Genomic DNA, 17500 nt, shown 5'->3' with positions numbered 1-17500 from the left:
CAGCAATCCTACCGTCATGCAAAACAATTACAGGCTTTCGTTTCACACTCACTTGGCAGGACGGTAGTACCTCCCTGGGCGGTTGCTGGCAACTAAAGTTGTCAGCATAAATTCGAAGGGATTCTTTTAGTGTGCAGAACAAAGTTCAAAAGAAAAATAATATACCTATTTTAAGCTAGATATGGACACTTCTCATATATAATAAGTAGGAAGTGTATTCTATTTTAATAGGTATTTCCATCGGTTTTCATATATGTCCCATATGATATCCCGGAAATAAATAATTATACAGAGCCTGGAAAAAACAAATTAAGTAATATCATAGTAATTAATAACGTGGTTATTGAACAAGTAAACCAATTACAACAAAATGCGTCCCTGAGCACTATTGAACTTCTATGAAGAGTACTTAGAGTGCAATATGAAACTTTGTTAGCCACTAACTAGCTTGCTCGCTGTTACTGCAAACAAGTTTCGTGCAACCGGAGATGTGAAAACAGCTAATGTAATTCCTATTTCTGATAAGGAGATAAGTTCTTATCATCACATTACTGTCCAATAAGCCTGACATCAATAATAATAACCGATATAATCAAACGGTACCTTGATAAGCATAATCTAATTAACAAGTCTCAGCACATATTTACAGGGGGCCATTCATGCCTCCTGTGAATGTGTGCCGAATTTACTAACTTCTTTACTAAAGCATTCGAGGCAGTGAGCGGCCTATGATGAAGATGAAGTTATTTTGATTTCAGTAAAGTATTTGGTATAATCCCAAACAGAAGGTTTTTAAATTGGCAGCACATAGTATTGGAGAAAAAATCTCTCATGCATAGAGACCTGGCAGACTAATAGGAAGCAGAGAATTGGATGAAATTGGATTAAAATGGATGAAATCAAAAGGGGAACCAGTAATAGGTAGCATTCCATAAGGATCAATGTTGGACCTTCTTGTTACTCATTATGTACATTAATGATCATGATTAAGGAATAAAAAGTGACATCAGTAAATTCGCCGCGACAAAAAATAGGGTAAATACTAGATTCGGAAGAGGATACAAACGTTCAGGAAGATTTTGACATTCTAATGTTGTGAATCGAAATGTGGCAGATGGAGTTCTATGTGCAAAAATGCAGACTTAATCCTTGGGAATGAAAATAGCTCTCACACTTATTAACCAGGTGATGTAAAGCTCTATAACACGATATGTAAAAGAAAAAAAGACTTGGAAAACATGATAAGCAGAACTCCGAAATCAAGACAACAGTGCCTACGCACGAGTAACATAGATAAATATCTAACCATTATACAAATCCGAACAGTGGATTTAAGTAGTATAAATTCATATCAGAGAGGATATGTCAAAGTACTGTAGTACTACATGAGAATTAAAGAAAGTGAAGTAGAGTCAATGGTTAGCTTGAAAAATAAGCTAGGGAAAATATGTGACAGAGCAGTGTTGAATATGAGAAGGTTCTGCCTGCCATGGGACAGTAAGCTTACAACAGTGTTCCTCCTTTCTTGCGTTCATGTGTTCTTAAGGATTCTTTTTATAGATCCGAAAAATCATTATCTTTTTAATGAATCCTATATTTATGTTTGATATTCTATTAATTTTCAAATTACATTTAATTTTAAAATATTTAAATTATTTTAAATTAGTGAAATTGAGCCCCAGCCCACAGAGACATGAGTTACTGGTATTGCTACCCGGCTATGTCGAGTGACACAAAAGAATATGTTCTCTGTACCAATCTTTTCATTGGTCCCTTGACGAAATAATTAAGGTGTTTGGCGTTTACGACATTACCTATTGTGTACATGCTCCTACTAATATACCGCATATAATCCATTACTTTGCCATTGTTCCCGTCGTACAACCCCTGCTAATTGAGTATTTTATTGTTCCATTATATAATCTTTCGTAAAGTTCAATTTCATTCAATCAGTGTTCTTAGTAGTTTTGATCCTTCTCTTCTATAAACTTTCAATAATATAGGAAACACTGCTTATTCTACGGGGAGAACAAATTTCTTCCAGTGAGTCATGGTTGATTTCCTTATTAATTTCTAATACGTTATCTTGATGATTTCAAAGATTTATTTTTAAGGCGTTGTCCGGAAATTTAATTCTGTTAGATTATTGTCCCTGAAATTTTCTCTTCTCTGTTGTTTCGTTGTCAAGGTGGGCATGTTAAATGCTTGATATGATTTTGACTTGCTTCTGTGTTTTATTTAAGAACATAAGAAAGAAGGAACACTGCAACAGGCCTACTGACCCATGCGAAGCAGGTCCATGCTAAGAACAATGACCACCTAGTCAGGTTACTTCCACTTAAGGAAGAAGCACGGCACCAGACCTGGTAGCATAAGCTAGTCAGGTCCAACTCACACCCACCCACACCCACTCAAGTATTTATCCAACCTATTTTTAAAACTACACATGGTCTTAGCTTCTATGACGGTACTCGGGAGTTTGTTCCATTCATCCACAACTCTATTACCAAACCAGCGCTTTCCTATGTCCTTCCTGAATCTGAACTTTTCCAACTTGAAACCATTGCTGCGAGTCCTGTCTTGGCTGGATATTTTCAGCACGCTATTTACATTCCTTTTATTTATTCCTGTTTTCCATTTATGCACCTCAATCATATCCCCCCTAATTCTACGTCTTTCTAGAGAGTGCAGATTCAAGGCCCTCTGTCTATCCTCATAGTGAAGATTTCTGATACATTTGGAGAATGGTTGTTGACTCTGGTGCCAATGTTAAGACTATTCGTATTCTTTGGGTGTAGAGATCTCCTTTGTTGTTAAGGAATTTTGGTGTGTCTTCATTGGCATAGCCCATGAAGATGTATCTTTATTTTCCGCATTTGAAATAGACCTTCTAGTCTTTTGTGAAACAGGCGCTGACGACGTAGTGTTAGATTAGACCTAGCAAGGCGGGATAATGGAATAAGTATCTTGCTCGTAATGTCCCATGGACTGATATCCCTCCCACACTGGCATTTCTGTCTTATGCGCAATCTTCAGTCAGTGGGTTTCTCTTAGGTAAATAGTCTGTGGCTGAGGGACTGATTACCTCATCTTTTGTATAAAGTTGTACTGTCTTCTAGTTATCTCCTAGAATCTGTATTGATAAAGCCACTGGATGGCGAAACGTCTACAATAAAGATAACCAGATGTTGCACATATGTCTTAACTTTCATCTTCTCGGTATTGTATACCTTTCTTGCACATAAATAGTCGGTAGAAATAAATGACATAAAATACCGACAAGATAGAAAAACAGTGACACAAGTGCAGTATACTACGATTCCTTATCGGAGACGTTTCACGAACACGGCGGGCTATAACAGGTCAAAAGTAGATAAATTTGAAAATGTAGGATAAGCCTATATATATGTAACGCACCGAGGTAAAGAGTCAGGGTAGATGTAACAGTAGATGGTATCTGGATACCGAAAATATTACGTTGATAAAGACACAGTCAGTATTCGGAAACTATATCTAACACAGTTCTCCGCCTGCACAGTCGTCTTTTTAAATACATTGCCTAAGCAGAAGGCACACTGGGTAAATAATGAGAAATAATGACATACTGAATGGTACTGTGGTAAAGAATAGTAATATGGGTAATGGTACTGAGGCGTGCTGAGTTGCATGTGGTTCTCAATCTCAACAATATGCTTTTGTTGACCATTTCTGTCTGCTGGAGGTTTGTGGAAAGTTTCGTTCGATGTGGTTAATTATGACAGCTGTCTTGATGAGAGCGGTTTCATAAAATTTTGTTTTGTATATGATGTCTACCTTTATTACTTGTTGAGCATCAGAGAATGTCATCAGATGGTTGTGTGAATTTTCGTGCTGGACTTAGTGCCGTTCAGTTTCTCGGCTCGGGTCACGTATTTTAGTTCGTTGATATATATATATATATATATATATATATATATATATATATATATATATATATATATATATATAATAATATAATATCTTTATTTCTACAAGTACATGTACAAGGTATACAGTCCTAGCTGACATCAATGATATACTACTATATAGAAACCATTTGTTATGCACAGCACAGCATTTCGGGCAAATTAGGTCTGTTTTGCCCCAGGATGTGACCCACACCAGTCGACTAACACCCCGGTGTCCATTTCACTGAAGGGTGAACATGGACAACCGGTGTAAGGAAACACGCCCAATGTTTTCACCACTTCGCCGGGAATCGAACCCGGAGCCGTACCGTGTGAAGAGAGAGCATTAGTCACCAGGTCAAGGGGCAGTTTTCCTACGTATTCATTGATATAACCTCCTTATGAGATTTAGTATATTACAACATTCGCTGTCTGGTTATGACTGCTGTAACTGCCTTACAACATCGTGAATCGCAGTGAAGGTTACGAAAGCGACTTTAATGTCAGTTGACACAATATTTTTGTAATGCTGGGAGTGACTTAAATAGTGGAGAAGCCTAGACATCTGTCTGTTTTGCTGATGGTACTAGGTGTATTCCAGATTAGTCTACAGTTTAGAATATAATATGATTGGTAATGTTGCTTCGAAGCTATGGTAATGAATTCTCACCTAGGCTAAGGGACTGACCTCTTCAAACTTACTTCTGCTGATAAAATGTTCATCTTATAAATACATCTCTACTGTCTCCTCTATATTTCAACTGAGTAGGCGAAACGTCTGATTAATGGTAAAACGAAACTGTTGCAAGGTATATAAGGATACATCCAAAGACATACACACTTTCCTGATCAGTGTGACAGCAGAACGAACAACTCAGATAATATCCGTGCTTCACAGTGAAACTCCATAACGAATTCACTAATTACAAGGGTGCACCCAGAGACACAGGGACACAGGATCTTAGAATCAGCACTCACCGAAATATCTAATATTTTTAGGCAGAACAACAGGTTCTACAACTTACCTGAGTCACTCCCCAGAAAGCTTCTAGATCACTTTCACTCTTTCAACAACCCATAATTGATTAAGAATAGAGTACTGAAATAGGCTCACTGGCCTACTTCTCGGTCATATATTGATCTGTATCTAAAGTTTCCCAAATTTTTAATTTCAACTCAATAAACCTGGCTCTTCACCTCGCTACGCTCCCCAAAGACTCGCTCTTCACCTCGCTACGCTCCCCAAAGACTCGCTCTTCACCTCGCTACGCTCCCCAAAGACTCGCTCTTCACCTCGCTACGCTCCCCAAAGACTCATTCAGGAACGGCGACAGAATTTATATATTGAAGGGAGGAGGTCTTAGAGGGGGTTATCTGGGTGGAAGGTAGGGTTCAGAGACTTATTCTGAAGCAGCTTTATTATTACCGTTTTTGTTTGAGCGACTGAGGTAAATTTTGGGGGGTTTAAGGCCCTTCAGACCTCGCCCTCCGTGGCTCATCTATCTCTCTAGTATCATTTTACTGATGAAATACTTTATAGACAAGTTGATGAATAAGACGCGTGTAAAACTTGCAAATTTTTAATGCTGAAACGTTTCACTTTCATAATAGACTTCAGCTGAATACAGACAAATATACATCTAGAGATTGTAAAAGAAAAAAAATTGACCTGAAGCTTGAGGTAATGACTGTGTCCTAAAAAAAAAAGGAGGGACTGATCACCTGAAAACAACTTCAACGGTCACTAATGATGTTTTCATGTGTGTTCAACTGAAAAAGTCTGTTATGTAGGCGGAACGTTTCATTAACACAAATAGTCGAGTTATGCCCATGTATCTCTCTTTCATGACTCACGAAACAGTAATAAGAAGAGTGCGCACACGCCAGTCATGGGTACAAACCCCACCCGTTTGCTGATTTATCTCCCAATATGTAAACGAAGGTAAAGTTCTTTAAGTTGGCGAGAAATCTTCAATAAAACATCGTATTATACTGTTTTTTCGTCTCATTCTCCTGGTAAATGCTCACAAGATCAGTTAATGAGACGTTTATTACAGCAGTGTTGCTCTCGCTCACTGGCACCATAAATCTCTTGGGGAATAAAACTCAGCTGTGATAAATGTCTCATTAGCGGCTATTATGTCCATTTGTATATCATATTGGAAGTAATCATACAGCTGTTCTCTTTATGATGTTCTTGTTAATATTGTTTTTACATTTACAATGGGGTGATTACATTTTAAAGTCATTTTTAGTGTTACCATAGTTGATGCTGTAATGATCAGGTGTACAGTGTCGTCTTGAAAGGGTGAGTTATTAGGATTTCTTAGTTGCCAGGAAGTTTAAGTAAAGTAAATTTGAGATCTTGCCTTAGGGTGAGGACGAGAGAGCATTATATTTGTTCTGTAACCCTTCAGTTAATTGGTCTTATTACGAACACAGGTAATGAATGGCCTGTGAGACCTGGTCCTAATGGGAATTGGAGCAAACAAACTCAGCAGTAGACTATAATGTATATTTTGCCTTCACCCACTATGTACAGAGATGTACAATATGCATAGATAGATAAGTGTGCACAACGGTGACAGATCGCAAAGCAGAAGCTAGAGAGAGTGCACCATACTCAACCAGCAGGTAGGCAAGTCTGCCAGTGCTTACCGCAAGTGAACCACATTACTTCAGCTTTGGTGAGCTTGCCTGTGATTGGTCAGTGAACCAAGGTACTGATTTAACGACGGGTACCCTACCGATCGTTAAACCCTGAGGACTCGGTTCGCTGGTTGGGATACAGCCGATATGGGAGTGTGACATACGCCGAATAAATTGTAACTTACTCTTTGCATGCCACAGGTCTTATTCCTCACTTGTACACCTTCAGGTTGGTTGAGTGATTTATGATCAGAAGTATACTGGATGAGTAGGTTGTTCCTCCATTAATCCTATATATGGTACAAGCGTCAACATGCGATGTCCCAGCAGAAAGCATTCTACTATACTCGTGGAGTGTATCAAGCCTATGACTTTGAGTACATTTTCCTTACCTAATTAACCAGCACAAATGAAGTAATAGGTTAGTACGGCCTAACAACTTCCAATTAAATCCGCAACTTTTTTATTACTGTTATCAGTTAAATTACCAAAATTTTCATCCAGTCTGAAATTTTCCCGTTTTTCCTGATATGCAAAATACTCCCCCTTCCCCTCCAACTATCACCATACCATTCTGATTAGTTTCTCACACTCTTCACTGAACCCCAACCAAACACGTTGTGTCCTTTCTTTCATCCTACACATCTAATGAAGTTTACGTTATTCCATGACATTATCATACCTTGTTTTCGTCAACTAGCTCAGACGATTGCAGTGACACACTCCATCTATTTGGAATTTTAACTCGAGGCTCAAGCTATTTCAAAAGAATTATGATAATATTGAAAAGAATTTTTACCTCTGGTTGTGACTTTGGAAGAAACACTGGAAGGTATATCTAGGCAATTCATCTGTGTCCCAAAGCCTGTAGGTTCGAGTATCCTAAAGTCAGAAATTAAAATTTGTGAATATTTCTTTTGTTTTGTGAAGTCTAAACATTCAGTTTCATTGATCGGTGCATGGGGGGAGAGATGAAAAACTCTGGATCAAACTCCTAGCTTGCTGCTCATCAGAGTAATTTCTGGTACAGGGATGCTCGAAACATCGAGTCTCCTCCAGCCTGAGTTAAATGTATATATATATATATATATATATATATATATATATATATATATATATATATATATATATATATATATATATATATATATATATGCCGAATAGGTAAAACGGGTCAATTAGCAACAACTCATTTAAAATTAAGTCCTTCCAAAAATTTTCTCTTATACGTTTAAAAGGCAGAGAGAGCTCCTCATGCAGGGGACTTTCTGTTGGCTGTTCCCAACTCCAGCCTTGGCACATGGCTCGACCCACAGACCATCCGCATTGGTGTTGCAATTCGACTTGCCGCCCCTGTTCTCGCGGAACACAGGTGTATTTGTGGCAGTGAAGCAGCAGACCGATTCGGGTACCATGGTCTTGTGTGCCGTAAATCCGAGGGAAAGATTGCAAGACATGAGGTTAATAACATTATCAAAAGGAGCCTCACAACAGCCGGATGCCCAGCAGTAAGGGAGCCACCCCAACTATGCAGATCTGATGGCAGCCAGAAGCGTCCAGATGGTATCACACTTCAAGCCTGGACAGATGGGAAGCAGGTGGTGTGGGACTACACATGTACATCTACCTTGGTTGATACCTATCTCCAATACACCAGGGAGGAAGGAGGGGCAGCTGCCAGATTCAGGGAGTCCCAGAAGTCTAGAAAATATGGAGAACTTGCCCATCATTATATGTTTGTTCCCATAGGCTCAGAGACCCTCTGCTCATGGGGAAAGAATGCATCTAAGTTCTTTAAGGAGCTAGGCAAAAGACTCATCAGGGAAACTTGGGATCCCAGGGCAGCTAGTTTTCTGTTCCAAAGACTCAGCGCTGCTGTTCATAGGGGTAATGCCTGCTGTATTCTGGGCACGTGCAACAGTTCTGAAGAGCTGGATGAGATATTCGCATTATAATCAGTGACAAACATGTAACAATATGTACTAGACATGTATCTCTCACATCTCATGTACTGTATATGCCATCTTTATATCAACAATGTATATCTTTAACCGTTTAAAGATATTTTTTTTTTCATTTATGTTAATGTAAAAATTAATAATTTTCATCCAAAAGAACCTTACAAAACGTACCTAACCTTATCATAACAAGCGCAATTTAATTTAGCCTAATCCAACTAAATATATTTTAGATAAATTTACAATAATTTAATATAAAACAGGTAGTAGGTTGGTAGACAGCAACCACCCAGGGAAGTACTACCGTCCTGCCAGATGACTGTGAAACAAAAACCTGTAACTGTTTTGCATGATGGTAGGATTGCTGGTTTCTTTTTCTGTCTCATAAACACGCTAGATAACAGGGATATCTTGCTACTCCTACTTACACTTTGGTCACGCTTCACAGACACGCACATGCATATATATATATACATACATCTAGGTTTTTCTCCTTTTTCTAAATAGCTCTTGTTCTTTTTTATTTCTTCTATTGTCCATGGGGAAGTGGAAAAGAATCTTTCCTCCGTAAGCCATGTGTGTCGTATGAGGCGACTAAAATGCCGGGAGCAATGGGCTAGTAACCCCTTCTCCTGTATACATTTACTAAAAAAGAGAAGAAGAAAAACTTTATAAAACTGGGATGCTTAAATGTGCGTGGATGTAGTGCGGATGACAAGAAACAGATGATTGCTGATGTTATGAATGAAAAGAAGTTGGATGTCCTGGCTCTAAGCGAAACAAAGCTGAAGGGGGTAGGAGAGTTTCAGTGGGGGGAAATAAATGGGATTAAATCTGGAGTATCTTAGAGAGTTAGAGCAAAGGAAGGGGTAGCAGTAATGTTAAATGATCAGTTATGGAAGGAGAAAAGAGAATATGAATGTGTAAATTCAAGAATTATGTGGATTAAAGTAAAGGTTGGATGCGAAAAGTGGGTCATAATAAGCGTGTATGCACCTGGAGAAGAGAGGAATGCAGAGGAGAGAGAGAGATTTTGGGAGATGTTAAGTGAATGTATAGGAGCCTTTGAACCAAGTGAGAGAGTAATTGTGGTAGGGGACCTGAATGCTAAAGTAGGAGAAACTTTTAGAGAGGGTGTGGTAGGTAAGTTTGGGGTGCCAGGTGTAAATGATAATGGGAGCCCTTTGATTGAACTTTGTATAGAAAGGGATTTAGTTATAGGTAATACATATTTTAAGAAAAAGAGGATAAGTATACACGATATGATGTAGGGCGAAATGACAGTAGTTTGTTGGATTATGTATTGGTAGATAAAAGACTGTTGAGTAGACTTCAGGATGTACATGTTTATAGAGGGGCCACAGATATATCAGATCACTTTCTAGTTGTAGCTACACTGAGAGTAAAAGGTAGATGGGATACAAGGAGAATAGAAGCATCAGGGAAGAGAGAGGTGAAGGTTTATAAACTAAAAGAGGAGGCAGTTAGGGTAAGATATAAACAGCTATTGGAGGATAGATGGGCTAATGAGAGCATAAGCAATGGGGTCGAAGAGGTATGGGGTAGGTTTAGAAATGTAGTGTTAGAGTGTTCAGCAGAAGTTTGTGGTTACAGGAAAGTGGGTGCCGGAGGGAAGAGGAGTGATTGGTGGAATGATGATGTAAAGAGAGTAGTAAGGGAGAAAAAGTTAGCATATGAGAAGTTTTTACAAAGTAGAAGTGATGCAAGGAGGGAAGAGTATATGGAGAAAAAGAGAGAGGTTAAGAGAGTGGTGAAGCAATGTAAAAAGAGAGCAAATGAGAGAGTGGGTGAGATGTTATCAACAAATTTTGTTGAAAATAAGAAAAAGTTTTGGAGTGAGATTAACAAGTTAAGAAAGCCTAGAGAACAAATGGATTTGTCAGTTAAAAATAGGAGAGGAGAGTTATTAAATGGAGAGTTAGAGGTATTGGGAAGATGGAGGGAATATTTTGAGGAATTGTTAAATGTTGATGAAGATAGGGAAGCTGTGATATCGTGTATAGGGCAAGGAGGAATAACATCTTGTAGGAGTGAGGAAGAGCCAGTTGTGAATGTGGGGGAAGTTCGTGAGGCAGTAGGTAAAATGAAAGGGGGTAAGGCAGCCGGGATTGATGGGATAAAGATAGAAATGTTAAAAGCAGGTGGGGATATAGTTTTGGAGTGGTTGGTGCAATTATTTAATAAATGTATGGAAGAGGGTAAGGTACCTAGTGATTGGCAGAGAGCATGCATAGTTCCTTTGTATAAAGGCAAAGGGGATAAAAGAAAGTGCAAAAATTATAGGGGGATAAGTCTGTTGAGTGTACCTGGTAAAGTGTATGGTAGAGTTATAATTGAAAGAATTAAGAGTAAGACGGAGAATAGGATAGCAGATGAACAAGGAGGCTTTAGGAAAGGTAGGGGGTGTGTGGACCAGGTGTTTACAGTGAAACATATAAGTGAACAGTATTTAGATAAGGCTAAAGAGGTCTTTGTGGCATTTATGGATTTGGAAAAGGCGTATGACAGGGTGGATAGGGGGGCAATGTGGCAGATGTTGCAAGTGTATGGTGTAGGAGGTAGGTTACTGAAAGCAGTGAAGAGTTTTTACGAGGATAGTGAGGCTCAAGTTAGAGTATGTAGGAAAGAGGGAAATTTTTTCCCAGTAAAAGTAGGCCTTAGACAAGGATGTGTGATGTCACCATGGTTGTTTAATATATTTATAGATGGGGTTGTAAGAGAAGTAAATGCGAGGGTCTTGGCAAGAGGCGTGGAGTTAAAAGATAAAGAATCACACACAAAGTGGGAGTTGTCACAGCTGCTCTTTGCTGATGACACTGTGCTTTTGGGAGATTCTGAAGAGAAGCTGCAGAGATTGGTGGATGAATTTGGTAGGGTGTGCAAAAGAAGAAAATTAAAGGTGAATACAGGAAAGAGTAAGGTTATGAGGATAACAAAAAGATTAGGTGATGAAAGATTGAATATCAGATTGGAGGGAGAGAGTATGGAGGAGGTGAACGTATTCAGATATTTGGGAGTGGACGTGTCAGCGGATGGGTCTATGAAAGATGAGGTGAATCATAGAATTGATGAGGGAAAAAGAGTGAGTGGTGCACTTAGGAGTCTGTGGAGACAAAGAACTTTGTCCTTAGAGGCAAAGAGGGGAATGTATGAGAGTATAGTTTTACCAACGCTCTTATATGGGTGTGAAGCGTGGGTGATGAATGTTGCAGCGAGGAGAAGGCTGGAGGCAGTGGAGATGTCATGTCTGAGGGCAATGTGTGGTGTGAATATAATGCAGAGAATTCGTAGTTTGGAAGTTAGGAGGAGGAGCGGGATTACCAAAACTGTTGTCCAGAGGGCTGAGGAAGGGTTGTTGAGGTGGTTCGGACATGTAGAGAGAATGGAGCGAAACAGAATGACTTCAAGAGTGTATCAGTCTGTAGTGGAAGGAAGGCGGGGTAGGGGTCGGCCTAGGAAGGGTTGGAGGGAGGGGGTAAAGGAGGTTTTGTGTGCGAGGGGCTTGGACTTCCAGCAGGCATGCGTGAGCGTGTTTGATAGGAGTGAATGGAGACAAATGGTTTTTAATACTTGACGTGCTGTTGGAGTGTGAGCAAAGTAACATTTATGAAGGGGTTCAGGGAAACCGGCAGGCCGGACTTGAGTCCTGGAGATGGGAAGTACAGTGCCTGCACTCTGAAGGAGGGGTGTTAATGTTGCAGTTTAAAAACTGTAGTGTAAAGCACCCTTCTGGCAAGACAGTGATGGAGTGAATGATGGTGAAAGTTTTTCTTTTTCGGGCCACCCTGCCTTGGTGGGAATCGGCCAGTGTGATAAAAAAAAAAAAAAAAAAAAAAAAACAAACACAGTGAATTATATTTTTTTCCTTAGGTTCAGAACGATTTTTACGAAATTGTTTAATACACAAATTTTCGCTTGCCTTACTCGGCAAGAAGAGCGTTGCTATTTAAGCCAAAATCTCAAGTTTTATCTATTCGGCACGAGATATATATATATATATCACCTTGAGAGTCACTGGAGTCCTGTCTCACAAAATAACTGTGGAGAGAGCTCTGTTTCTGGCGTCTCTTTAACACTTCCCTAAAATGGCCCAAGATTTTGTCACTGTACATGTTGCCAATATGGCTTGCAACAACCTTGTTAGGGTTATGTTTCTCCATAAAGTTTTCCATCTTACCCCACATAGTAAAAATCTCTTTAATTTCTGAAGAAGGCACCTTCTTCCATCTCTCTTCCTCCTCCTCTGCAGCAAGATTCTGAGCTGCGAAGTGTTGCTCTTCCTGCTGAAGCTCTTGCAGCTCCTCAGTGGTGAGTTCTTCATTGTGGTCTTCCACCAATTCTTCCACATCCTCCAAACTCACATCCAACCCCATGGAACTCCCCACTGTCACAATTGATTTTACAACAGACATAGGCTCATTAGGGTCAGTCCCAAATCCTTCAAAATCCCTCTTGTCGACACAATCTGGCCACAATTTTCTCCAGGCAGAGTTCAAAGTCCTGGTAGTCACTCCCTCCCAAGCCATACCTATAAGGGTTATGCAGTGGAGGATGCTGAAGTGTTCTCTCCAAAATTCCCTTAGGGTCAAGTGAGTGTCTGTGGTCACAGTCAAGCACCTGTGAAACACTGCTTTTGTGTAGAGTTTTTTAAAGTTTGCAATAACCTGCTGGTCAATGGGTTGGAGGAGAGGAGTGGTATTCGGGGGGCAAGAACTTTACTGTGATGAACCCAAACTCCTCGAAAATTAGGTCATCCAAGTTTGGAGTATGAGCAGGTGCACTGTCCATTACAAGCACGCACTTGAGATCCAATTTCTTTTCCAGGAGATACTCCTTCACACTAGGGCCAAACACTTCATTGAACCACTCGACGAAAATTTCCCTCGTGACCCATGCCTTACTATTAGATTTTCAAAACACACACAATTTACTCTTCATAACATTATTTTTCCTGAACACTCTGGGATTTTCAGAATGGTACACTAGTAATGGCTTCACTTTGAAATCCCCACTAGCATTAGCACAGAACATTAGTGTCAACCTGTCTTTCATAGGCTTGTGTCCTGGCATTGCCTTTTCCTCTTGTGTAATGAAGGTCCTCTTTGGCATTTTCTTCCAAAAGAGGCCTGTTTCGTCACAATTGAACACTTGTTTAGGTTTCAGTCCTTCAGCCTCTATGTACTCCTGGAACTCATGCACATATTTTTCAGCCGCCTTGTGGTCCGAACTGGCAGCCTCACCATGCCTTACCACACTGTGTATGCCAGTACGGTTCTTAAATCTCTCAAACCAGCCTTTGCTGGCCTTAAGTTCACTCACTTCACCACTATTTGCAGGCAATTTCTTTACCAAATCTTCATGCAACTGTCTAGCCTTTTCACAAATAATCGAAGTCATAAGAGTATCTCCTGCTAATTGTTTCTCATTTATCCACACCAATAATAACTTCTCAACCTCTTCCAGTACTGGTGATCTCATTTTTGTCAGCATAGTTACTCCCTTTGCAACAACAGCATCCTTTATTTCGTTTTTCTTGGCCACTATGGAACATAAGGTTGTGTAGGGTTTCTTATACATCCTGGACAGTTCGGCCACACTTGTACCACTTTCATATTGTTCAATGATGGTTTTCTTAAATTCAATCTTATTTCTCTCCTTCTTTACCAGACGCTTGGCACTAGGAGCTTTCTTTGGAGCCATGGTAGCTTATTTAGTACTTGCAAGCATTAAAATAAATGGAATATTATGAAATATTTCGCTGGAGCACGTGAGGGGACCTTCGCTCACTGGTAAACAATGCCAGGCTGGCTGCCGCCCCGGCTCACGCCGTGGGTACGCATCCTGGACGAACTATGACTGGCGAGTCAACCTATGAAAAGCGAGTCCATGTTTATACGAAAATACCCCTATGATTGGCGAATTTTACGATTGCCGGGAACTACGAAAAGTGGGGGACCACTGTATATACTTATACGATGGGGTCCACCTCTGGTGTAAATTGTGGGACCCATAGCCTCGGAGAAGTGGATAAATAGGCTTCAAGGAAGAATATTTGGATTTCTTCCTGAAGCCGTTTGAATATTGCACTTCCCCTACCACCCCATCTTTTCATATTTTTTTTAATAATAGGAATATTTTATTACATAATATGGAACATAAGATTTAAGAGATACATTGTTGATATAAAGGTGGCATATAACGTACATGTTGTTACGCGTGTATCACCGATTATAAGGCGAAAATCTCCTCCAGTTCCTCAGAGCTGGGGCGTGTGCCCAAAACACAGCAGGCATTTCCCCTTCGAAGAGCCGCACTGAGCCGCTGGAACAGAAAACTAGCTGCCCTGGGATCACTAGTTACCCTGATGAGTCTTTATCCCAGCTCCCTAAGGAATTTAGATGCACTCTTTCCCCATGAGCAGAGGGTCTCTGAGCCTATGGGTACAAACACATAATGATGGGCAAGTTCTCCATATTTTCAAGACTTTTGGGACTCATTGAAGCTGGCAGCTGCCCTTCCTTCCTCCCTGGTGTATTGGAGATAGGTATCAGCCAAGGTATATGCACATGTATAGTCCCACACCACCTACTTCCCATCTGTCCAGGCTTGAAGTGTGATACCATCTGGACGCTTCTGGCTGCCATCAGATCTGCATAGTTGGGGTGGCTCCCTTACTGCTGGGCATCCAGCTGTTGTGAGGCTCCTCTTGATAATGTTATTAACCTCATGTTTTGCAATCTTTCCCTCGGATTTACGGCACACAAGACCATGGTACCCGAATCGGTCTGCTGCTTCACTGCCACAAATACGCCTGTGTTCGGCGAGAATATGGTCGGCAAGTCGAAAGGCAAAACCGATGCGGACGGTCTGTGGGTCGAGGCGTGTGCCAAGGCTGGAGTTGGGAACAGCCAACAGAAAGTCCCTAAGCATGAGAGGCTCTCACTGCCAGGAGGCGGGCTCTATCCTTCCCTGACACTGAAGCATTGTTGAGGCTATATTTTCCACTATATATGTATAATATATATATATATATATATATATATATATATATATATATATATATATATATATATATATATATATATATATATATGCAATAAGATCACAGAAAACAGGTGATTTTAAATTACAACCATTGTGAAAGAGTAGTGAAATCCCAAGCACTTACATAGTTCCTTAACAATGTGAGTAGTCACGAAAGCGCTTGGAATTTCACTACTCTTTCACAGTGGTTGTTTTGCATATATATATATATATATATATATATATATATATATATATATATATATATATATATATATATATATATATATATATATATATATATCCCTTCATAGAATCGTGTTATAGTGTGACTTCCAAACTATTGTTTGGGGACCATGAAATTGACTCGTGTGAGGGCGTGCAACAGGGGGACCCTCTCGCCCCCTTTCTATTTTGTTTGGTCATCAAGGAAGTTACGGAGGCACTCTCCAGCGAGCTCAATATCTGGTTCCTGGACGACGGTACCCTAGCTGGCACAACAGAATCTCTCCTGGAGGACATCAGTAAAATTAAAGACATGGGAGAAAGCCTGGGCCTTTCTTTAAACCCCACCAAATGTGAAATAGTTTCTACCAATCAACAGTTGATCCAGAATATTAGTACCGTTTTACCTGGAGCACGAGCCATTGATCCAGCCAATAGCACTCTCCTCGGTGCTCCTCTTGGGTCCAATGCCATCGATCTGATCCTAGGAAAAAAAGTCTCAGACCTCCGGACGATGGAAAGCAGGATGAAAGACATTAACACACACGATGCCTTCTACCTACTCACCAGGTGCCTGTCAACCCCAAAACTTACCTATTTTCTGAGATGCTCCCCAGCCTTCAGCAGTCCAAAACTCAAGGAATATGACTCCCTCCTGAAGGCCATGCTAGAGAGTGTATTGAATCTTTCCCTTGACGATGGACAGTGGTTGCAAGCCTTACTTCCGGTCAGGCTTGGAGGGCTAGGAGTACGCAGATCCTCCCAGATTGCTCTACCAGCTTTCCTATCCTCTTCCATTGCATCAAACGAGTTGATAAGACAAATTCTTCCTGACACCCTCAGTGACTCAGCAGGAATAGAAGACCCTAGCTATGTCAGTGCCATCACCGAATGGGGGACTCTTGCTGCTCCAGCACCAAACCCTAGTGCAGCACTGGCTCACAAACAGTCAAGCTGGGATAGCCCAATTGCTGAAAAGGTGCTTGCCAACATGATCAGGGCTGCAACATCAGATAGGGAGATTGCCCGTCTCCAGGCTGTGAGTGCACCTCACTCCGGGGACTTCCTCCAAACAGTTCCCATATCGGCAATGGGAACGCGACTCGACCCTAAGACCCTCCGTATTGCAGTGGCTCTGCGCCTTGCTGCCCCAATTCACACAGAATATATGTGTATTTGCGGCGAAGTGCAAGCAGACCAATACGGTCTACATGGTCTTAACTGTTCCAAAACCAAGGGCTGGCATGCAAGACACAATGAGGTCAACCACATCATTAAGAGAACCCTTGCTACAGCTGGATGCCCTGCCGAGAGGGAGCCACGATCACTTGCAGCAAACAATACCCACAACCCAGCAAACCGCCCCGACGGGATCACCATCTATCCTTGGAAGAATGGCAAGCTCTTAGCATGGGACTATACCTGTGTGTCCACACTGGCTGACACCTATATCCATCACAGTGTGGGGCGACAGGGAGGAGCTGCTGACCACAGGGAGGAGTACAAGATCAGCAAGTACAGGGACATTAGCCAACAGTATCAATTTGTCCCAGTGGGATCAGAGACCTTGGGATCATGGGGAAAAAATGCCACACGTTTCCTTAAAGAATTGGGTTCCAGACTCATCGACACCACCAGGGACCCAAGGGCAGCCACTTTCATGTTCCAGCGCCTCAGCGTCGCCATCTAGAGGGGAAA

Source organism: Cherax quadricarinatus, chromosome 34 (genome assembly GCF_038502225.1).
Source record: "Cherax quadricarinatus isolate ZL_2023a chromosome 34, ASM3850222v1, whole genome shotgun sequence".
Classification (NCBI taxonomy): domain Eukaryota; kingdom Metazoa; phylum Arthropoda; class Malacostraca; order Decapoda; family Parastacidae; genus Cherax; species Cherax quadricarinatus.
Note: the sequence above shows the minus strand (reverse complement) of the source record.